This window comes from Rhodnius prolixus, unplaced genomic scaffold (genome assembly GCF_049639745.1).
Source record: "Rhodnius prolixus isolate KJV_2025 unplaced genomic scaffold, Rpr scaffold_8, whole genome shotgun sequence".
In the NCBI taxonomy this organism is placed as follows: domain Eukaryota; kingdom Metazoa; phylum Arthropoda; class Insecta; order Hemiptera; family Reduviidae; genus Rhodnius; species Rhodnius prolixus.
The window spans coordinates 24,251,730-24,275,657 of NW_027411593.1; the positions used below are offsets into that span (position 1 = coordinate 24,251,730).

Consider the following 23,928-nt stretch of genomic DNA (forward strand, 5'->3'; position numbering starts at 1 on the left):
AATCCTAGACTGGGAAGCCGAAGGAAGAAGTAGAAAGGGTAGACCCAAGGAAAAGTGGATAGATAGCGTCCGAGAAAGCCTCCATGGTTACGGACTGAGAGAAGAGGATAACCGTGATAGATCCAGTTGGAAGCTGAAATTAAAAGAAATATTTGTCTGAGGTAAACCTCAGTATAGAGTTTGCTGTTCACACATACTCCGCTGACAGAGGCACAACAAACCACTGGTAAAAACCACTTTGGGAGGAATGATTCCACGGCTTTTGTTCTAACCTCTCTTTACTAATATTGTATGTGATGAAACTTCGAAAATGAGAGTAAAAACTCAAAAATTTAGATAAATTAAATTCTGATAAAGATGAAAATTGGTACCGGAAATGAATGATAACGGAATCAAATTTAACTTTAGACAAGATGCCCTTTATCATTATCTATTTCCAAAAATAAAAACAAAAAACTGACTAGGATCTTTTTTAAAATTTGTAGCTGCCCACTTTATACACTTAAGACTTTTATCATTTTTCAAGCTAAATTCTTTTTCCAAACACCATTCTTTCCACCTTTGCTGACGATACTGCAATCTTATCTTCTCATTCCGATCCTCTTATCGCTACACGAACTCTACAAACACACATCAACCACTTACAGGACTGGCTTTTCAAATGGAGAATCAAAACCAACGTTACGAAGTCAAAGTTTTGTAGTATTTACTCTCAGACGGAAAATCCTACCTCCTATCATCTTGAACCAAAGTCCAATACCAACTGTGGACAAAGTACGCTACCTTGCACTGCACCTAAACAAACGGTTGACATGGAATCCCCAAACTAGACTGAAAAGACAAGTAACTAACCAACGCTACAAACTTCTCGCCAGACTACTTGACAAACGTTCGAAACTTAACCTACATAACAAAAGACTTTTATATCTACTGTAACTGCGACCTATTTGGTCATACGGCATCGAAGTATGGGAATTGACTTAGCGTTCCAACTCACTACGCCTCCAGGCATTACAGTCAAAAATACTTCGAAAACTTCTTAACGCTCCGTTCTATGTATCTAACCTCACTATCCATAATGACCTCAAAATCCCTTTCATTACAGATCTTGCTAACACTCGTTTCTTCAAATTTCATTCCTCTACAAACAGCTCATCCTAACCCTCTCATAGAACACCTATCTTCCTCCACATTACCAGGTAATCCTCTAAGGAGATTGAAGAGAAGATGGCCTCGTGATCTTCTCTCATCATGAGAGCAGTGTAGCTGAGCCCGTTACTGGAGTGACACCACTGGGTGCCTTCTCCACTCATGATTTTCTTCTATTTCTTTTCTCTTTCACCATATTTGCTTGTTGCAACAACCGTTGCAGTGGTAAATTACAACAAAAGATTAAAAAAAAAAATTCTTTTTAGAACAGTCTTCCGCTCATACTTCCCTATAATGTTATATTTTAGTGTAATGTACGGTTATAAACTGTACGGCGTTTGTAAAAATAATGTATGACTCAAATTTTCCAAGTATGAAGCAACTTTCTGAGAATAGAAGTAAGAGAATTATTGGTAATTAGCGTTGTATTAGTTTTGGTACTGTGTAGAGAGAGTTTCCGTGGAAAAGAAGTAAAAGGGCATGAAAAGTTATTAGGTCAAACCCTCACAGATTGCCCTAAAATTATTTGTAATTCCAGTTGTAAACCTTTTTTTATCACGATAATAAGAAAAACAAAAAATAGCTTTTTAGGAAATTCCTGGTCGTTTCAGTACTTGGAACAAGGATAACCAAATTGCTGATTATACTAAAATTTCAATTACATAATGGAGTTGCAACGTAAATTAAGAATGACACTGACATTGGGTTGGGAATCGCCATTAGGTTCAACCAAAAAGTGAACAAGAATCAAGATAGAAGCAGCAGATTACCTAAGATAAAATGTCGAGTAATAGAAGTTTTATGTCACGCAGCAGGTAATTCCTGACGCGAGCTACAAGTTGTACTGTAGCACCTTTCATTGATTGCAATATAAAATTCAGATACTACTTTCCCTTTGTCTCATTAATAAATAAAGTCTACGAGCACATTTTTACTCTAGGTCAACCTACACTCTCACTCCGATTTGTCTCACTAATTCTTTTAATACTTCCCACCTTAAAAATGTTTGTTTCATCTTTGCAAACAAACGCGGTAAGTGGACTGTATAGAATAGGGTGTAGTTCGTTAAGCGGGCAATCAAATGAAATTATACAAATAGAATGAAATAATAAGGCTTACCTTGCAAGATGTGGACACTGGCGTGACACAGCTCTAAGGAAACGGAAACCCCAAAGGGAAAAGAGAGTCGACTCCCCCACCCCCTGGCCCCAGATACCTTTGTGAGCGTAGATTATGTCCTCTTGACTAAAGGCGAGCTGATTGAAGGCCAAATAGGCATTAATATTCTTTATAGCGGTGAACATGCGGTGTAGCGAGAATAGCGGTGAACATGCGGTGTAGCGAGACTAGCGGAAAACTGCGTACCCGTGAACATGCGGTGTAACGAATAGAAGTGAACACGGGATAACACTTGAAATTGCGGTGTAACAGGAAGAGGAGTAAACTTAGCACTCGTACAGTTTCGGTGAACGTGCGGTGTAACGAGAATAGCGTAAAACGGAAAACACTTCCGTACGAGCGCCAGAGAACCGACGTTAGTAACAGACTGCGGTAAACGACGAAGAGAGACTCACTCACATACTGGGAGGTGACTGCACAGAGCAAAGAGCAGCCGAGAACTGTCGTAAGCACGACAACTGCCGAGGTCTATGCGTGCGATGCGGTTAGCATACATTGGAGGACAGAAAGGAGTAGGAATGAGCTTGAACAATGTTATTTCATTTAATCTATATTTATTTGTTCTTGTATACTCCCTCCAGTGTACCTGAACCACACTCCTATTCCTGTAGCGGATACCGTTCGTTATCTTGGAATCTACTTTGTCAAGCGACTTGCGTAGAATCAACCAGACTCAAACGACTTGAATTAAACCAGAGATATCGAATGCTCAAGAGATTACTTGACATAAGATCCAAACTGACTCTTACAAACAAAAAACGACTGTACTCAGGCGCCACGGTAGCCGAGCGAGTTAAGAGGCCTGTAAAGCTAATATGCATTGTGGCACTGGGTTCGATTCCTGGTCTTGGCCTTGGATTTTATTTAATGGTTAAATGAGAAATACTAAAGTACGTTTGCTAGTCGCCTACGTCCACGACACCTAGTAAATGGTAGTTGGACGTTAAGCCCCGCCTGAAAAAATAGGCGATTACTTTACTTTTTTTTTTTACGACTGTACTCGGCCCTACGTGCTTCCATTTGGATTTAGGGACTTGAACTGTATGGAATAGCTAAGCGTTCGAAACTAAAAAGGATCCAAACCCTCCAGTTCAAAAATCCTTCGAACCATCACTGATGCACCCTTCTACGTGAGCAACCATACCACCCACACAGACCTGCGAATCCCATTTGTCTCTGACCTTGCCTAGTCCCGCAACATCAAATTCCACTCCAAACTTTACCTGCAACATAATCCCTTAATCAGCAACCTGTCCCTGCACTAACCTCCCGTCAAATCTTCTTCGTAGACTGAGGCACCGATGGCCTCGCGATCACCTGGTCGCTGAGATAAACAAGGCATCCTTCGTATTCAATCCATTCGGTATTTTATATTAACCGACTTATGATGGTCTTCGTTGGATGGCCTTCATTCAAGCCCTTCCAGTGATTTATTTTATTTACTTATTTATTTACTATTTTAATTTGTTTGGTTTTTACTTTACTTTTTACTTTTTTTTACTTTTGTTTCTATTTCATATCTATTATACGTTCGTCATATTTGCTTGTTGCTTCAATGTATTAATTGGTTGTGAATTGATCAATAAAGAAAAAACAAATTGTTCTTCTAAGTTTAAACTTAGGATTCAAGATTGGCGAGGAATCGGTTAAATAAAAAACAAATTCGTCTTCTTGCCAACGTTTCGACAAATCTATTGTCCTCTTCAGGGCGTGGCTATGCGGGTTGGTTGAGTTACAGAAGCGTTCTTCTAAGTGGCACTTCTTTTTTGCTAAATAGTATTTAGAAAATTTTTGTCAGTTGTACGTAAGAGATCAGTACACTACATTATTTACTTATCTTTATTCTTTCTGCCAAAGTTTGAATCATGATGTATACAGGACGACACACCGATAGACACAGACCATTTTGTTGAAACCACTCAGGAACCTCCAACCAAACAAATATTATTTCCGTTGACAATTCAAAGATCTAAAATCTGCGCGATTAAAATTCCCGTTCTTTTACTTAGTAGAGTAATAAAAAGTAATAGTAATTGCAATTAAGTCTTGATAACTAACTATACATATGCAAATTCTAAGTGTATGACACAACAGGAATTACAACTGTTATTGACTAAATCAATAATTCTCTTCTACCAAATAAAGCACCTCTAAGAGCTTCAACTCCAATCATGGCTCTAATAATCAGCAATTAATTCAATAGAAAAAAAAAGAAATGGAAGACGTAAACATCAAACTGTAGCTCTAGTGAAGGGTTCCTAACATTATTTATGGCGGACATAACTGGGAGAGTATAACTCGGCTGAATGGCTCCGCTATAATACCATCGCAGGAAGTCGGCAGTAAAAATAGTAAAGTGTCATGGTGGGGCCTTTTGTGTAACCATGCTCACGTCATACATCCGTGAAATAAAATCAAAAATAATATATTTACCGTTATATTGCTTTTGGGGGGGGGCGGAGAGGGAAGAAAAATCCGACCTTTGCTTAAAAATTTGAAAAAGAAAAAATCAAATAGAAATTGTAAATTTATTCCAAAATTTGATTCTCATTGATAATATAATGGCGCCAAGACAATATAACATACAGAAATTTTCAAATACATTTTCCTAGTTTATATCCGTAGTTTAATTAGTTTAAATCAAATTTTATAGTTCAGTTTAAATACTAGTCAATAAACATAATAATAGGGTTATATATAGGGAAGGGATTAGCTATGAGGTTAGCATACTGGACTCCCACGCGGAGGTCCCGGGTTCGAATCCAGCTGCTGACCCTTAGATTTTCTCTTCCTAGGAGCTTCTTACAGCTCACTGTCCGGTGATGGACAGTGTTGTCTGTAACGAGAGAACACTGTCCGGAGGCCGACAATGCACTGAAAAAGCTTCGGGCGCCAATAACCTCAGATGCTGAAGCGCCTTAAATTCCAAAATAAATGAATAAATAAAAATTATATTAGTTATAAAGCAAAGAAATAAAAATTGTAATTTTGAAGTGTTTTCTCTCTTACCTGTGCTTCAACTTATTTACAAAGTAAACAGATGAGTCAAAGGGGAATATTATTAATAATTACAAATCGCTTGATTAGTTTACTGGTTTTGGAAGATCTGAATAAGGATTAGCCAGTTACAACTTTCTTCTGCTTTCAGAACCAAAACTTCTTAACAGCCAATAACTTCAAGTTATTACGATATTTCCTTTTGAACTCAAGAGGTTCATCCCAGCACAGATAAAGATCTGATTAATTAAGAAAAAAGTACTTCAAATTAATCTTCAAATTTTAACAAGCTTTATAAAATAATTCTAAGACAATATTGCAAAAAATAGAAATACCTGCTAATAAAAAGTTGTCCTACATTCACTAAAATAACAATCGATATTTAGACTAAAATTAATATGTAATTAAAGATTCAAAAAGAATAACAGTTCGATAATAAACACACATTTCCAATTCACCTATCCTATAATAATCATCCTCCTAATCATTGAATAATTCACACCAAACACTTGTTAGCCACGTAAATGTCGTCATATCCATACGCAATACTATTATTATTCAAGCTCGTTCGATATTATTATAACACGTCATCAATTAAATTTTGTATCGTCAAAGTTCACCTTTTACTGAATAAATAATAAATTTAACCACGTCATAGAATGTTTGACGTAAGTCTGTATTATAATAGCTAATTTCAATACATCATTTTACCTACGTAAATGGACAAAATTAGAATACAAATTTATAATGTCTCTAGGTCAGTGTGTCATTGTAATTAATCGATAAGTTCAAAAAATATCCATTTTATTCAAGAATGGACGCCTACATAAATAGTATACGAGTATTTGAAAATGTCAGCTCAACGGTCGAACTGAATTCTTTTCTGGAGCGCGCTAATATTATACTGTAAAACTGTTTATTTTGTTTTATTTTTTGGTATTTTAGTTTGTTTTGCAACCAGAAAATACTTCATTACCAGGATTAGTCATTAGAATGGCTTGCCTTTTATCTACATTCTGATCATATTTTCATCCTTATGGTTATTAGGCTATATATTTGCTCAGAAACTGGACAAAAGGCAAATATTTGTTCCCTGATTGTTACTGTATCCAGCAGCAGAAATGATCTCCGGAATATAAAAAACTTGTGGCGCCTTATTTAAGGTAGATTTTAAACAGGGGATGAAATCCACGAATCCAGCACTGAGTTATTTTTTATTTTATTTTTTTAATTTAAGGCGCATCAACATCTGAGAACATTGGCGCCCGGAGCTTTTTTTCAACGCACTGCCTGGTTACTCGGCAGTTTTCACTCGATGCAGCCAATACTGCCTATCACCGGATAGTGAGCTGTAAGAAGCTCCAAAGAAGAAGCTGTAAGGGTCGGTAGCTGGATTCTGGATCTCTGCGTGGGATCCCAGTAAGCTAACAATTGAGCTAACCTCTTAAAATCTGAATTATTAAATAAAATTAAATAAAAAATTGAAGAGAAATTAACAAATAAAAAAAAAATTAATAACAATAATATCATAAATACTACAAAAAATTGTATGCGGGCAGTTTCGAAGAAGGGTAGGGATAATCATACCCCCTCTAAAGGGTCTATTCAGTGTAGTGTATGATTTTAAAAAGAGCATCTCGTAGGTTGAGTTTAAATATTCGATTAAAAAAATAAAAAATAAATTGAGTTTGAACCAAAGAATATTGAAATGTGTACCAAGTATTCCTGGATATTTGCGTTATGGTGAACATGAACTCAAAGAAAGACAGAACCAATGTGGGGAAAAAACCATTTCCGCATTCAGGCGAACTCAAAACGTACGTTCTCTGTGGAGAGAAGAACAATCTGATCACGATTGCAGCACATCTGTTTACAAGAGGTAAGAGAGAGTCGGAGTGAGTCGGATGCGTGTTGGCGGCAAAGATAAGTTACAGTTTGGAATGATACAACCCTGTGAAGTAATGCGTGACTGACAACCCCCCCAGATACGTATGTACATACGTAACTACAGACAAAAGTAACAGAGAAGCAGACTAGCGAACGATTTGTAAAATGAAACCATATACCACTGTTACTACTATATGACGAACATTGTTGATACTAAATGTGACTCATTGAATTAGTCATCATAGATCAGTATTATTAAGGAAGTGCGTGCTGAACCTTCTTTATGCATTTATAAGCTTTTTTTTTTATTTTATTTTTTTGTCCCGTTTTTATTTACAGTGTGATTATATCGTAAAGTTACTGCAATCGTTAAGCAAAGAATATATTCACAATCCGCATGAATAAAAACGGGAAACTTTGCAGTCCCTCGTCATTGGTACAGTCTCTTCAAGAAGTATCAGCAAATAAAGGGTATTCTGTGATAATCCAGATTTTGTGTTTTTGTTTCGGAAAAGACTGTTCAAATTTCAAATTTAATAAATTGAATCGTAGCTTTCACGAGAACAGGTTAGCTAACTGGACGGTTTCACTTTACTGAATCGAGTTTTTAGTGCTTTCCATTTTTCACGAAAACAAATTGTGCGGATCTATAACCTCCATTGTCGGATTTCCGCGGTAAAATGTTTCTTAAGGCAGTTCTGGGCGAGGTTAGGATTCCTTCTACCCTTTAAGTGAAATCTACGGCAAATAACCGCGATGTTTGTTTGTTTTTTTCCAAGAAATATTTTGGATAAGCTCAGCTTCGACGCCATAAGAGGGATTGCAACAGTTTTCAGGAATTAAAGACGGATTTGGTAACTACAGTTGATCAATTTCAGCCTTTGCTTAAGCAAAGACCTGACACCCCTAATTTTATAGAAGCTATTCACCACGTTAGAGAATTGAACACGGTCCTATTACCATCCTAAAATGACTTGGTCGGTACTTACAAATGATTTACAACTTTTTTCAGGCGGGCTTTACGTCCAACTACCAAATTAGGTGTCGTGGACGGATGCGACTAGCAAACATACTTAACTGTAAATTTCTTTTAATAACCATTAAATAAAATCCAAGGCCTTAAGACCGGGAATCGAACCCAGTACCACAATACATATTAGCTTCGCAGGTCTCGCATCTTAAACGCTCGGCTACCGTGGTTGCGCCTTGATTTACAACTTAATTAGGATATTATTACTGCGATTTCCCATTTTCTGAAAATTTATGCTTTTAATAGTAGGATAAAATTTATGTTCAACGAAAAGAGTTTTTGGAGCTTTAATTTTCACCTTAGAGGGGCACAGTAAGTGAAAAAGATTTTATTTTTCGCTCATTCTTCCTCCTCGTTGAGCTGCAACTCATTGAAGGTAATTTGTATGAGAGAGAACTTACCGAAAGGTGAAAGGCGGGCTAAGAATTTCCGATCTAGATTTAGGCCCATACTGTGTATCCAGTTCAGTTTGAATTCCAGGTAATTAGGACTGCAATAAATAACATGGTAAGAAGGGACCGTCCAAAGGAAGGCTAAAAAAAGGTAGAGAAAAGTGTGTCTCCCACTAATATAAATCGTGAAAGAAAGGAGAGAACCTGAAAGGCAGAAAGGACCAAGTGTTGAAGGCGAAGTGGAGGAGGAGCTCAACTTGTTGTAGATAAGGTATTTAAATTGAAAGAATGTTTTCTGTCGTTGTGAAAGCGCCCCTCCCTCCTTCTTCTCATCGTAGAGGAACAGTGGGAAAGCAATGGACAGACACCACTGCCGACTCTTAATGTTTAGGCTGTCGTGATTCATTTGTGTCAGTTGGCCGGACTGTTTTCTTTCTTGATTCGGCTTAATTAACTATAAGATGATATCTTATATGGTTTAGTTGGTATTAGCATACTCATACGTATGCATGCGTGCGTGCAACATGAGGATGAGGGTAACAAAATGTCACCTAATTGGCAACCGTACCTGCCACACCATTCCTAAAGACTTTTTAAATTGATTACTAAAGATCGATTACTTTTTTTTCCAATCAAATACAAAATGTAAAAATAAATGTATGTCGCAGTAAACTTAAATAATCCATTTTTTTAAACGAAATTATTATTATTTCAATACATGTGGACTTTGAAGTGTAGACGGACAAATTATGATACAATATTAACAAAGAAACAAGAAACAATTATTTGATTTCGCTAAATTCCTACTTAGTAATATTGAGAAGAGATTTGGGGCATTTTTATGACGGTCTTAGAAAATAAAGACCAATGAAAACCAATGAAAATGAATAATGTATTTAATTTTTAATAAAATGATTAGATAAATTCCATTACAATAATATATTTTTTAGGGGTTATCTAAGACTAAGATACGAGGGTCGTTTGAAAAGTCCGTGCAAAAATAAAAACTACTTAATTTTTGGGGGTAAACCTTTTTTATTTTTCAACATAGTCTCCTTTTAGGCTTATACACTTCGTCCAACGCTGCTCTAGTTTGTTGATCCCTTCCGAATAATAGGATTTGTCCGAAAAATAGCCATTCGTTTCTGCAATCACCTCCTCGTTTGAATAAAATCTTTTTCCCGCCAGCCATTTCTTCATATTGGGGAACAAATAGTAGTCCGAGGGAGCCAAGTCTGGAGAATAGGGGGGATGTGAAACGAGTTGGAACCCTATTTCCATTAATTGTGCGACCACAACTGCTGAGGTGTGAACTGGTGCGTTGTCGTGATGGAAAAGGACTTTTTTGTGGGCCAATCGTGGGCGTTTTTCTTGCAGCTCGGTTTTCAAACGGTCCAATAACGATGAATAATATGCACCTGTAATAGTTTTACCCTTTTCCAGATAGTCGATGAGGATTATTCCTTGCGAATCCCAAAAGACAGTCGCCATAATCTTTCCGGCCGAAGGAACGGTCTTCGCCTTTTTTGGCGCAGATTCCCCCTTGGTAACCAATTGTTTAGATTGTTCTTTGGTCTCAGGAGTGTAGTGATGTATCCATGTTTCATCCACAGTGACGAAACGACGCTTAAAGTCCTGCGGATTTTTCTGGAACAGCTGCAAACCGACCTTGCAACACTTCACACGATTTCGTTTTTGGTCAAGCGTGAGCAATCGCGGCACCCATCTTGCGGATAGCTTTGTCATGTCCAAATGTTGATGCAAAATATTATGTACCCGTTCATTGGAGATGCCCACAGCACTAGCAATCTCACGCACCTTCACTCTTCTGTCATCCATCACCATATCATGGATTTTATCAATGATTTCTGGAGTAGTAACCTCAACAGGGCGTCCAGAACGTTCAGCGTCACTTGTGCCCATATGGCCACTCCGAAAATTTTGAAACCACTTATAAACTGTTCTAATCGAAGGTGCAGAGTCACCATAATGTTTATCAAGCTTCTCTTTAGTCTCCTGAGGCGTTTTGCCATTCATAAAGTAGTGTTTAATCAACACACGAAATTCTTTTTCGTCCATTTTTTGAAAATCACTCGACTTTCTCGATTCAAACGAATGCCAAACACAAAGAAATAGACCGATCTGGCTGAAACTTGGTGTGTGTTCTTCCAAGAGATGCTACTAAGTAAACATAACCTCGATACGCGCCAGTAGTGCTACCTCTCTGACTTTGCACGGACTTTTCAAACGACCCTCGTATAGAATAGAATGAGTTTTAATAAAACTAAAATATAAAAGACAGATTTCTTAACAAACACTAATAAGACAACCGTCAATTTGTCCATCTGCCAAGTTACCTTCAACTTAATTCGGTACTTAACATTAAAATAAAATTTTGAAATTTTATAATTAATGAAACTTAATAGATCTATTGGTTGTAGTGGCCGGTTAAATATTTTGGGTAAACGGATGCCCTGGTCACGTTCTGAAATAGATGGTACCAATTTTAACAATTTAATTGGTGAATAAATTTTCTCCCTAGTCAAAGAAGCTTGCCCTAACTACCTGAAGCGATACTCATTGAAAACGAGACATACTGCTAAATATTGATTCCCATGTCCTCTCGTTTAAGACGATTCCACATGGTACAAAGTCCGATCGAATCCGAGGAAAACGGTTTGTAATTTAGGGTTTAACAATTGGCGTCTCGACCAGATCACCCTCGTATAGTGCGATATATTTCGTTACTTAAATAAGTCCTAGGGTTCTGTCGTTACAACGAATCACGAATATAAAGAGTGATGCTGCGATGGACCAAAGTCAACTAGTGTTGCGAATAAGGAATATAAATCCGGCAGGCTGACTAGCGTGTCAAGAACTTCTTTCAACCTACATCAACCTTCTACACCGATTTCCTTAACATTACAATTATATTTTTCAGACATATCGAGTCTTAATGATGATATAAAAAATAAACAAGGAAATAAAAGAGAATCAATGCGAAATTTTTGCTCGAATACCAGTATTTCATCACCAGCCACTTCCATAACAACGTAATTCTTACTGCGTTGTAATAGGTAGCATTCTGTTTTACATTAAAGGATGGAGATGACATAAATTCTTCAACAAGCTTCGTAATGATTTCAATTCGTTTTTTGTCCTAGAAAAATTGTTGTTTCTACCCTGCACAATCTCTGAAATGTTCAGGTAATTTGGTATTAACCACATAGCAATTGTGACAAGGTAATGAGTGCATAAAAAATACATATCTATTCAGAAATTGTGATCCAAGCGTTTGTAAGTTTGATATAAGGGGGGATTTTGGTTAGTTAGTGTTAAGAGGAAAGCCCCTTGAGGGCAAAACTTCCTCAAAAGAAGGGGATTAACCTTAAGGAGGCCAGGGACGTGGGGAGGCCAAGCCCCCCAGCAGTTTAGGTAATTCACAAATCGATTAATAAATGAAATATGTTTTATTGCTGTAGATTTTATCTAATAATTTCAATTAAAAATTCATTTTGTTTTCTCTGGTCTTTATTTTTCTATTTTTTTAAATCTTTGACAATAACTGTTGAGAAAATTACAGAAGCTGATCAGCAAAAAATGGCCTAAAATAGAGGAGTGATGTTACTAAGGTACAATGGTGTTTTTATGCAAAATAATTCGTTCTTTTCAATAATGTGCCTTCTCTTTAATGTTCAGTTTGAGTCAGCAAGTGTAGCGCAAGACGGAATATAACTCTATACCAGATAAGTTCTCAAACTTATTTCGTCTACTGACCACTTAGAGAATCTATCTAGCGCCACCTAAAATATGTAATTTTACCACGCCTTAAAAAAAACACAATCAAAATCATTAATTTAATTTAATGTAATATGTTATATGAGTCATATCCTGTTTCTGTGTTCAATCTTACATTTTAAATGAGACTGTTCTAATGAGAGCATTAAAACGCAACTTTATAAATTATATTTAGAAAAACTTCGATTTAAAAAAAAATTTCGATTTAAATTTTAAAACTAATCTAATGTGAAGGATGAATCTGATGATTTTATGATGATAACATATCAGGGTCGAATTTACTCAAAAACAGTCGTTAGTCACCGCGTTCGGTAACATGCAAACGATTTCTCTTTCTAATTTAGCAGCGTTGCCACAGCACTAAAAATCCACGTTCACCACAAATACGGACAATGGAAATGCTATCGAAAATCGTTGAAGACAATCCAGAATAGATTTGCGGGATTGGTTTTTGTAGCTGAAATTAAGGAAAAAATGAAATAATCGATGGTAGTGCAGTAGGTAGGTTTTGATTTAGATTAAAATATTAGAAAAAAACACAAATCAGCAGCCATCGACCCCCCTAAACCGCTTCAACACCCCCAATTTTCTCTGGACCGTTTTACCGCCCTCTGTAGACCTTCAGCGCCCACAAGGAGGCGTTGTCGCCCACTTTGAGAAAGACTGCTCTACAATACACTGATTAATGCACCTTAGACAATGTATGAGAGCCTGAATATGGTTATGGATGCTGTAATCATGCTATGGACGGATACAATCGTAGATACTAACCAGCAGTGTAGCCCTAACAAAATTACAATAAAAAATACCTGAAGAACATAAATGTTTGACATCTCGCTGAGCTAAACGAGATAGACACCGCAGTGTTTAATCTCAAACAAAGCACACAGAAAACAAACGAGATGTTGCCTCTTTTGAACCTTTTCACCCTCACCCTTTACAGCAAATAGTAAAACCAAAACCTTCTAAACAACAACTAAAACACAGAATGGACCATTTTGTAAGGAACTCCAGCGCACGGCCAGCCAAACATACCAAATACTCTAAACAAAACTTCCAACCCAAAGTCAGTTCACTCGCCGGCTATTGTTGTTCGGCTTCTCTTATTTTATTTAGCTTACTCACTAACAAACCCATTCCCTATACTTACACTCCTACCTATTTACTGCTCGCCTACACTAACACCATAGTATTATTATATACACAGACAACTACCACCACTAACTAATCAATAGTGTCAACACAATTCTAATTCCCTTAATAGCCATTCCTTAATCTAGAGTTTCCCTCTTATCTAGATATAGTAATACCCAATCTCTTCGGCCAACAATAACTTCACCACTAAATTCATAAATACAACCCTACCATTCATTCAGTAAATATTGTCACATTATAGACCAACACTAAGAATCAGTGGAGTCATTAATTTAGGGTTTCATCGATAGAAAGAACCAAAAACACTTTCTTTAAATTAGTGAATCGCTTTTTTCTACGCAAACTATTTTCAAAGAAAAAAAAAAAAAAATTAAATATAGAACATTGTCTTTTTTATAATTTCGGTTTTTAACAACCTTGGGCCATATGCTGAACCCCAACAAAGTCTGTCGCCAGTACACTCTATCCTCCCAATCACCCTCTGCCATTGCCTCCTCCAACCCCTGCAACCAGCTCTTTCTTGGGCAGCCTCTTCTCCGTCTCTCCTCCGGGACATAATCGAAAAGCTTCTTTGGCCATCTCTCTTGCCCATTCTTCTGAGATGGCCGTACCACTGCAGCTGTTTGGTCTTAACGGTGTGCACTATGCTTGTGCCAACATTAACGATATATCTAGTATGGTCGAGTTTGTCACCCGCTGAGACTTCAAAACGCGACAACTTCTCCTTTAAAAAATCCATTTCTAAAGCTAGCAGCTTTTGTGCTTCTCTCGTCCCAACCACCCACACTTCCGAGCCATAAAGGGTTACTCCTTCAAGGAAGGAGTGGAAAATCTTTTCTTTTTTTTTTGGTTTCCAATGAAATATCTGGACTCCACAGCACGGGGATCATCATGCCAATCACTTTCTTCCCTTTTTGTCCTTTTTCATTTATATCGCTTTCAAGCATTCCCTTTCCATTGATATAAACTCCCAAATACTTAAAGAGAGCACCCTGACCGAGGGACCAATTTTCTAAAGGACGAGATACTGTAGGAGTATTAAAGGCCAAGTATTCCAAGTATGATTGTCTCGATTAACTCCATAAACCAAAAAAGTGGAGTAATGCGATAAAAAAATGTACATTGTTTTTTATAATTCTGCTTATTTTTTTTTATTTATTTTTGTTTATTTATTTTCACAACTGCAGTATAATTCTGCATCAAGTGAAGCTGGTACAACATGATAATGGTGAAACTCCCAAAGTGGTACTGTTCACTATTGTACATTGGCTCTTACTTCATTTAGAAGATCGCGTGGCCACCTGCGCTTCAACCGCCTGGGAGGATTCCCTGGTAGAGTAGTAAGTTGGGACACTAGTGGATTAGGATGTGAGGTTAGATGGGTGGAATTTAATATAACGGGATCTTACAGCTTCTGAAACATAGGGAACAAGGAAATCTCGGTGCAAGGTATGATTGGAAACAAAGTAAGGAGCATTAGCGATTCTACGGAGAGTTTTTGACTGGAAGGATTGGATTCTGTAGATATTGGAAGCTTTGGCTGAGCCCCAAAGTTCCATTCCGTAAGTCCAGGCAGGTTTCAGTATCATATTGTAGATCAGTCGTTTATTCTGTAGAGAGAGTTTAGATCGCTTGTCGAGAAGTCTAGAGAGAAGTTTGTATCGTCTGTTCAGTTCTTTTCGTTTGTGTCTAGTATGTGGATTCCAGGTTAGGTGTTTGTCCATGAAGAGTCCTAGGTACTTAACCCAATCTGTTGTGGGAAGAGGAGTGAGGTTTAGGTAAACAGGTGGAAGGTTAGTTCGTCACAGGGAGACTGTAATGTAATTACATTTGTTTTCATTCATTTTAATTCTCCATTTCTTTAGCCAAGGCTCAAGAGATTCTATATGGGATTGAAGGGAGCGATAGGCAAGGACCGGGTCTTTATGAGGAGAGAGGATGGCCGTATCATCGGCATAAGTAAAAAGGAAGGTACGAGGATAATTCTGTTTATAATATAAATTCAAATAAATTTACCGTTATCATTGAGCGCCTGCCACTGAATTTGAATTTAATTATTGCAACGATTTACTGTATAGCACGGAGTTGATCAAAATTGCTTCTGAATTAAATGATTTATTATTTAATAGTCAAACTAATTTTGTCGTTTAATGGAGTTAATCTTTATTATTTGGAAAATTGATTATTAATATAAAAAGCTTTGACTGAACCAAGTGCTTTGATACTTAAATTTAAGGTATTGCAAAAAAGTGGAGTTAATCGATATGTGCAGTGAACGGCTCACATAATCAAATATTTTTCGTTTTAAAGAGTTCTATGTATCTGAAATGGCAACTCTCTTGGAGTCAACTTAATTTATTTTTCAGTTCACAGTATTTATGTCACCTTTTTTGTTTTAATCTTTTTCAAAAACAAAAAATTAGCACTCCATTGTAGGATGAAACTAAGTAATATATCCCCATTATACGTCCTCATTCTACTCGTAGTTACGTGACCAAGCAAAATCTACTTATTTACATATGAATTGTATACTTTGATGAACTGTATGGTAAGTGTTGACTAGAACAAATCATTCTTTTACATTTTTATTTACGATCGTTTAAAAACGCTTTTATCTTTGCTTGAAGAGTCTCAAAAAACAATATGTTGAAATTATGAGCAGGACACAGCATCGAAATGCAGCGAATAAATTGGCGAAGTTGGAGTTTATAGTACGAGAATGGGATACTCTTTTACACCTTTTTGTAGATAGGCGACACGTTAAATAGCCAGTAAACTTGCTAGATTATGTTAAAAAACTTAGGCCTAATTAGGCTGTTTTACCAGGTTAACAACCTGATTTTTGATTAGATAAGTAAGTCATCAAAAAGAACGTTCACGTAAAACTATTACTTAAAAGAAAACTGTTTACTCAGCAATTTTTTTTTTTTTTTTTTTTTTTTTTTTTTTTTTTTTTTTTTTGGCGCATCAACAGCTGAGGTCATTAGCGCCCGGAGCTTTTTCCAGTGCACTGCCGGCCTCCGGACAGTGTTCTCTCGTTACAGACAACACTGTCCATCACCGGACAGTGAGCTGTAAGAAGCTCCTAGGAAGAGAAAATCTAAGGGTCAGCTGCTGGATTCGAACCCGGGACCTCCGCGTGGGAGTCCAGTATGCTAACCTCATAGCTAATCCCTTCCCTTACTCAGCAATTTAATGTGAATCACAATTTTTCTAGGATGAATTTTATGTCTTAATGAATAATTAAAAAATAACTAGGATAGATTTTTACATTATTATTTTAATAAATAAATTTATCAGGGGCGTGTGTTGAAATAGTGGTCAAGAGCGTAGCTTTGTAAGTAGAAGATACCCAGTTCGAATTCCGCGTATGGCTACTTTTTGTTAGAAAAAATTGTATATAGTAAAGTATGAGCTTCTGTCCCCGTCTACGACACCTGATTGGTCGTTTGACTTTAAGCCCCGCTTGAAAAAATAGGCAATTACTTTACTTTTTTTGAAATGTATTTACAGTTTTTAAGATCCGCACAGTACTATCTAATTTTGGTACAGTTCTAGGGCGAGACGAGGTAGTCAAGCAAGAAAAACCAGCCAATAGTATCGTAAAAGAATAAGAATATCTTTCTAGACCAAGAATACTAAGTTATTTGCAAAATATGATGACAAAATGGAGCCTATGTTGGAAGTACCACATCTTTGGTATATTTTCTTAATCCAGAAGTTAAAAATGGGGTTCACTGTTTACTCCTTGTTAGTCGGTGGTAGCAGGAGATTTAATGAGCTAGCCGCTTCAGAAATATAGTCAGGTTCATTGAGTTAAAGAAGACAAATAGTTGATAGCAAATAAAAACTTCTTCTTCTTCTTCTAGTTACTATTGATCAATAAGAAATTATAACTAATGAAACACTCAGCTATTAATTCAGTTGTTTCAGAACAGCCTAGCTGAAAAGCACTAACGTTTTTAGTACAGTGTTTAAATTACAAACCAAAGAACTAGAAGGTAATGAGACTTTGATTTCTCAGTTTGTTGGCTTCAAAGAAGCAGATTTCCCTCTACTTCTCTCTCTACCTCGTTATATTTATTTATTATATATTTTATTTAAAGTAAAGAAGCAGAAGAACCAAATATGTTCAGTCTCCTGGCAGTGAAAAATCGAAATGTCTAAAAGTAACTAGCTAGATTTATGGCGCTTAATCTCTCTTTGCATAAATTGTGTGGGCAACCATAACTATGGGACAGCAAAGATGGATAATAAAAGCAATGTCAAAGATTCTGTAATACCTCCAGTGCCAGATTACAGCAGAGAAATAAAGCAAAAAAATACATAAAAAAACAGCTCGCACAATTGTTACAGAAGAATCACAAAACCAATTTAAATTTGTATAATAATTCCTCGAGGCTAAAGCTCTCCTACAATTAGCCTTTGATTAATTACTAAATTATTAATCTCTGATGGACCAAATAATGAGTTAAAAAATCAAAATTCTGCTGCAAAAATATTCGATTTTTTTTTTAGTTGAAGTGGAATTTTTCTTATAAAGCTTATAATAGATGTTTAAGCAGCGAAGCCTTACCATGCTAAACGGCTATTAGAAGTTGCTCATAACATAATCCAATTTATGTAATCTTGTAAAAATGGCTGACATAAACCCTACTTATTGCTATTTAAATTAGAATTAGTGCGGGGGAGGAATTAAGTAAACCAAAAATTGAACAAGATATCGTTTTTTAAAAAAAGAAGTGTAATAAATACTTTTTTGTTCAATTGAATACTGCGCTGTGGATAAAGATCTTTTAAGTTGCGATTATTGCTAGTTTTGAGCGCTATGTTAGCCGAGCGGTTAGAGGGAGGCCCGCAAAACTAAGATTGATTCCCAGTCTATGTCTTCGATTTTATTTAATAGGTTAATATGAGGATTTCACAGTCAATTATGTTTAATAGTCGCCTCCGTCCACGACACATAATTTGGAGGCGAACGTAATTTACTCCTAAAAATAAGGCATTACAGCACTTTTTTCTAATACAATTGAATAAAATACAATAGAAATATACCTAATTTTAAGGCAGAACTTACCGAAAACTTTCAAGCTTAAGAAAAGTTTCTACACCTATCCAGCTTCTACCACTACTTCAGACTTAGAAGCATAACCATACCCCATTATCAGCTTATTTTCTTCAAATTTGGAAATTAAATGTACTATTTAAAGAATACAGAAATGATACTTTATAACAGGGGCGTCAAACTCAAACCACGGGCCAGTGAAAATTCAAAATTTAAATCTGTACAATTCCAATTATTTCTCTAAGAAGAGAAGTAATATCTTTACAAATTTCTTTTCCATTTATTGGAGAATTGGCCAACTATTCTATTGTGTTAAATGAATTGAAAATACAAGATAAAGATAACAACAATAAAAATGAATAAGTTTTATAAATATAATTCTTATGACAACGCAGGCTAATTTTGAGATCATTCAACTACAAAATAAAATAAAAAAAAGGAAAAATAAAGAAAAGCTTGGGGTTGACTGAAGAAGACAGAAGGGCGATGAAGAGGCGAATAGAAGAGCAGATTGAGGGTTGAGACACGGCTAAACGTGCATCTACACAGCCAATTTTCATCTCAAACCACTTTCCGTTACAGAAATCAAGTTCTGAATCGATTTCCCGCGGATGTAGATAAGGCGAGCTCCCTTAAACTCTATTGCCATCATCTTCATAGTGATTTAGACGTTTCGAATACAAGTTACCATTTTATATACATATATGTGTGTATAAAATCTAAATGGATATTTAGCATTCACAAACCAAACCCTTTCACAGAGACACGCGTGTGCAAGGGAGGGAATTTTCAGTAAAAACAATTAACAAAGAGTACAGCACGTGCCCGTGACATAAACACTGAATGAACAGCTTTACATTTTAATGCCTAACACGTGACTTAATCGAAATTTAATAATACCTACAGCAGATTGATTTGCGAGATATATATTTTTTTTTTCTGGGGTTGTGTAAATTAAAATAATTTCATATTTCTCGTTCAAAGATAATTTTCCTCGTCATTTAACTGCATTAATTTTCACATTGCAATACATTTCTGCAAGAAGTGAAGCTGATTCTCGAAATGAATAGTGATTGTAGAAAGAAAATTACCCAATGTTGGAACTCTCAAAGAAGAGTCTGCACTGGCACTTACTCAGAAGATCAAGTGGTCACCGGCGCTTCATTCGTCTTGGATGATTTCCCTGTTAATGCAGAAAACTGGGAAACTAGAGGGTTAGGATGTAATGGAAACTGAGGCATAGAAGATGGCACAACAGTCTGGAAGAGGACAAAGTGTTAGAAACAATGTAAGGCGCTTTAACGCGATTCGACGTTGTTTTGATAGGAAAAATTGGATTTTGTAGATATTGGAAACTTTGGCTGAGCCCCTGAGATCAATTCCGGAAGTCCAGGCAGGTTTTAGTATCATTGAGTAGAAAAGTCGTTTGTTGTTTAGCAAAAGTTTCGATCGTTTGTCGAGAAGTCTGGAGAGAAGTTCGAATCTTCTGTTTAGCTCTTGCAGTACAGTAAAATAAAGCCTTGTTTTAATTTTCGGGGCGGATGTTACGGTAAACTACCTAGTTAGGTATTGTGGACGGAGGAGACTAGCAAACGTTCTTTACAGAAATTTCATCGTAATAACCATTAAATAAAATCCAAGGCCTAGACCGGGAATTGAGCCCAGTGCCACAATACTTCTTAGCTTTGTGAGCCTCACTTCTAACTGCTCGGCTATCGTTACGCCTTGCTTTTCGTTTTAATATAGTCTTGTTGGTTTCAGGTTAGACGTTTGTTCATGAAGAGACCTAGCTACTTAAATAATTGGGATGAGGAGTGTTATTTTCGCTAATACTTGAAAGATAATTCTCCCTAGCTTGGTCTTACAAAATAAGTCACATTACTGCAAAACGTAATAGAGCACGAACTCCCATAATGGGGTCTACGTATTCAAGAACCCGAAATAAAAAGCCATTTTATATCAACCTGAAGCATTTTGTAAGAGAAGTTTTTTATGGAATGCCAAAAAGATTAAATTTAATTTCATCTTTTATCTCAACAAGAAACGGAACAACAATGCACAGAATCCTGACAAGTGAGTTTCGTCAACCAAGGCGCTTGGTGAGTTTTTTAATGGTTCAAGTAAAAGGTGTTAATTTTAAGAAGTGTTGAGTGCACGCTGAAAGTTGAGCTAGCATGTTCATTGAGACACTTAGTACTTACTATAAGGCTGAGTAGGTGTGACAACCAGGATGTCAACTAAACGCCCAAATAGTTGTGACACTTTGGTAACAGAAAGGAACATCCTAGGGAGGTAGAGAGACGCCTAGTTGGAAGAGAGAAACTTTATGGTGGAGAATAGGGTGGGTGGAGGAAGCTCACCAAGTGGTACGAGGCAGCTAGTAGAAGAGAAGATGGTAGACGGGTGCGGTTGCGTGGGTAACTGTGAGAACAGGACTAAGCAGGAACGTTGAAGAGTGTGAGGGAGCTGCTTCATCAGGACTTAGAACAAAGTTTAGACGAAACAGGGCATGGGTTAGGAAAACTAGCTAAGTAATACCCATACTCTTCCACCCGGTAGAAGAAGATCCATCGACTAAAATAGAAACTGCAAAGGAGAAACCGGGACAGAGGCACTTACTGTCAACAGAAAGATACCGAATAGGCAAAAGAACTATGCTGCATCGTTTTCGACTGCAAAAAAAACTTTTTGTTAACATAACTAAACACATGTGTTCAATAACGTATACCGATGTTTGCGAAAAATAGTTGTAATTTTAACAATAAGTACCCACTGCATGGGTGACCAATACCCAAATCTGCACCCCATAAATCACTGTTGACTAAGCCCTAGGGCAGGGGTCGGCCACCCCCGGCTCGCGAGCTGCATGCGGCTCTTTTACCTAAATTGTGTGGCTCTTCAGCCTGCCCAAAGTATATTTTATATTTTAATTTTATTGAAACGAATGAAAATTCCATTTATTAAAGGTATTTTTTCAAAAAGAATTTTAAATGTGATAGGTTCGAAATTGAATGGAATTACATCAAAATAAAGTACATACTTTATATTGTAAGACTGCCGCCTTTTCATTCGTTAAGTTATTATTTATTAGTTTATTTACTTTGTAATAAGTGAAAATAAATATATAAAACATTTAAATGTTATTGAATATCATAAAATAATAATTTGTTTATTCAAATGACCTAGAGTTTTTTACATTATCATCCTTGCGGCTCTTGGTAAGATTTATTAAAATTATTTAAGGAAAAATGACTCTCTACTTCAAATAAGTTGCCGACTCCTACCCTAGGGTGATTTTTAGCACAGTGAAGTTAAAATGTGTCAAAATTCAATTGAATCATTTCGAAAATTTAACCACCTGAATCCAAATTAATTCTATTAAATATCGAGCACACTGAACAAGTAAAATTGAAATTCCTAATTCAGCCGAAAGTTAGATTAACGATCTTTGAATGGCCAACAATTTGCAGGTACAATTTTAATTAATATGGTGGCGCAAGGAAGGAAAACCATAATATATGGTTTATAATCAAATATAATATAATCAAAATTTGCGTCAACAATTTTGGCAACGAGTGAGTTGTGTTACGGTTAAAAGATCCAAACTCTTGCTAAACTAATTGGGAAAAAATAAATGATTGTTCTAGTCGAATAATGCTAGAATAAAACGCTCAGAGACAGGGCGGTAATTGGCAGAAGAGAGGCAATATCCTCATCCTAACTCAAGTTAAGTTTTAAGCTAATAGTACTGTCCTAAATCCCAACAATTTGGGATTTCTTTGTGCCCACAAAAATTATTGAAACAATTATATTTTTTTAATTTGAATCATTCATATAATTTGAATGTATTGTAAAATTTTATTGAATTATTAACTACGTATTTGAATACAGAATTCAGGGTTCAATATTTGTGTTTAGTTGAGCCTAGAGTTGCGGCAACTCTTAACATTTGACCTTAGCGCTAATAATTTTGAACACCGTGTGGGCGTCCATTCTATCGCTCCTTCTAATTGACAGTTGTGCGTTTTGATAGATGTTGCTTTGCTCATGTCCTATCGTGCATTATCTCTATACACTGTATAGTTTTATAAATATATACTGCTTCATAGTCAATTTTTAGCAGAAATCAATTCTCTGTAAAATAAATCATACAAAAATTATGTACATTTATCAGTTACTCTCTTCAAACTAAAAGCATTCTTAAACAATTTAACTGAATATTCTGGTTTTATTTATTGTTTAATAAAAATTTAATTAAACAATTTCCGGGCGCCAATGACCTTAGATAAGGAAGCGCCTTAAATAAAAATAAAATTAAATGAACACTCATACGACTTACTGTTTCCACAAACTGAGGAATTTAATTTTCTTGAACTTATAATGTGTACTATGAACTATTTGACATCTACATGTAGGCGTGTTCATTCCAAAGGTACCATTATCGGCAAAAAACCCTATTATAAAAATTTATCCAATAAAATGAAACTTCCAACCAGCTATTTTTTTTTTTTTTTTTTTGGCACTGGCTTTCGCCACACAGCCAGCATCGTCTAGGTGCTTATCACTGGAATATCTGTCACTCTCCATTCTTACTTATAGATACATTCGCTTCACACATTCATCCCTCTACTATATACCGCTATTTACATAAACTACTGCTAATGGATGGATCAATACTCTGTGATCCTGCCATCCTTATAGCCTAACCGAAATTAAAACCACGTAATCCTTCTCTAATCATTTACTTCCATTCATTCTAATCGGCTATAACTTTTAAACACATTCATATTTCATTGCTAGCTCTGCTATAGATTTAAGCACATAGATGTTGGTGGAGAATATTATGTCTTCGTAGCGAAATGGTGCATCTAAATACCTGTATATGTCGTCAAACATTCGTTTCCTTTCTACCAGATAACGTGGACATATCATTATTATATGTTTGCAATCCTCCTCCTCAAAGAGGAGAGGACCTTTTGTTGATCCTGTACGATCCGCACACCGCGTGGTTCGCTCTCAGCCAGTTGTAACAACCCATTTATTAGTGACAGTTCCCTTAAACCATGGTTGTCTAGGTAACTGATCTGCCATAGTTTTATAGAATCTTCCTTTATTACCATTACTGTAATCTGTCTGCCATTTTTGTAGTGCTGCTATTGCAATTGTACACTTGATATCGGTGTGTGGTAATTTATAGTTAGCCATTTCCCCACTATTGGTGGCTTCCTTTGCAAGTGTATCAACAATTTCATTTTCTTTTATACCACAATGACCCC

At 36.3% G+C, this 23,928-nt stretch overlaps 1 protein-coding gene and 1 long non-coding RNA gene across 3 annotated transcripts in view; one reads left to right on the forward strand and one right to left on the reverse strand.

Moving 5' to 3' along the window:
- The window catches only part of Sema2a (Semaphorin 2a), a 658,355-nt gene that overhangs the window by 441,826 nt on the left and 192,601 nt on the right, over positions 1 to 23,928 (reverse strand). Inside the window, exon 1 of one of the 2 annotated variants that reach the window (XM_074122061.1) lies at positions 2,269 to 2,733. The exons of the other annotated variant lie outside the window; for it this stretch is intronic. The gene's annotated coding sequence lies outside the window, so the exon portion shown is untranslated. Of the gene's footprint in view, positions 1 to 2,268; positions 2,734 to 23,928 lie in introns of those variants that run through there. 2 annotated transcript variants of the gene reach the window in all.
- Positions 1 to 23,928, forward strand: part of LOC141451044 (uncharacterized) — a 114,953-nt gene that overhangs the window by 64,958 nt on the left and 26,067 nt on the right. The window lies entirely within an intron of this gene.